A 1163-nucleotide genomic window follows, 5' to 3' on the forward strand; every position below is an offset into this window, starting at 1 on the left:
TGTAAAGTTCACAATAATTGCTTGAATCAAGGTGTAAGTGTATTTTCATACAAAACTTGCTTATTTACTAAGAAAATGCATGAAACTACCCTAAAACAGTAAAGAAAAGGTCAGTGAAACTGGCCAAGATGCCCTGGCATCAGTGCTAGTCTCTTACATTAATCTAAACCCAAGCAACTATGGTAGCAGCATTCAAAAGCCAACCATCCATGCTGATAATTTCAAATTTAAGCCTCAGCTTATCACACTCATTCAAAATAATTATTCCTTCGGAGGAAGTGCCCAAGAAGACCCGAATGAGCATCTCACTACATTCCTAAGGATCTGTGATACAGTGAAATCAAATGGAGTTCATCATGATGCCTACAGATTGCTTCTATTTTCATTTTCTTTGAAGGACAAACCATCCAAATGGCTGGAATCATTCCACAAAGAAAGCTTGACAACCTGGGAAGATGTGATGAATAGATTCTTAGCAAGGTTCTACCCTCCTCAAAGAGTGAATAGACTGAGAACTGAGGTGCAGACATTCAGATAGCAGGATGGTGAAACCTTATATGAAGCCTGGGAAACATTCAAAGATCTGACAAGGAAATGCCCCTTTGATATGTTTAATGAGTGGGTACAACTGCACATCTTTTATGAAGGGCTTTCCTATGAATCAAAGAAGGCTGTAGACCACTCATTTGGAGGTTCCATTAACAAGAAGAAGACTATTGAAGAAGCCATTGATGTCATAGAAATAGTGGCTGACAATGAGTATTTCTATGCCTCAGAGAGAAGCAACAACAGAGGAGTCATGGAGTTGAACAATATGGATGCAATCCTGGCCCAAAATAAGATGATCACTAAGCAACTAGCTTATTTGACCAAGAAAATGGAGAAGAACCAGGCTGTAGCTATCCACAGTCAACCATCAGCTCAATTAGAGTCAAACACAGAGGAATGAGTTAACTGGGAAGAAGCCAATTACCTTGGAAATTTATCTAGGCAAGCTCATGACCCATATTCAAAGACCTATAACCCTGGTTGGAGGAACCATCCAAACTTTGGTTGGGGAAACCAACTAAACCAAGGCCAAGACCACAAACCTCATAATCTCAACTAGTACACCTACCACAAATCCAATTCAAGATCATATCAACACCTATACAATAATTCTT

General features: G+C 39.3%; 1 non-coding gene across 1 annotated transcript; it reads right to left on the reverse strand.

Annotated features, from left to right (window-relative positions):
* Positions 1-505: 505 nt before the first annotated feature.
* LOC130972552 (small nucleolar RNA R71) lies at positions 506-613 on the reverse strand. The gene has a single exon (XR_009083714.1). It is a non-coding gene; the product is annotated as a small nucleolar RNA R71 (small nucleolar RNA).
* Positions 614-1163: the final 550 nt, after the last annotated feature.

Source organism: Arachis stenosperma, chromosome 3 (assembly GCF_014773155.1).
Source record: "Arachis stenosperma cultivar V10309 chromosome 3, arast.V10309.gnm1.PFL2, whole genome shotgun sequence".
NCBI lineage: Eukaryota > Viridiplantae > Streptophyta > Magnoliopsida > Fabales > Fabaceae > Arachis > Arachis stenosperma.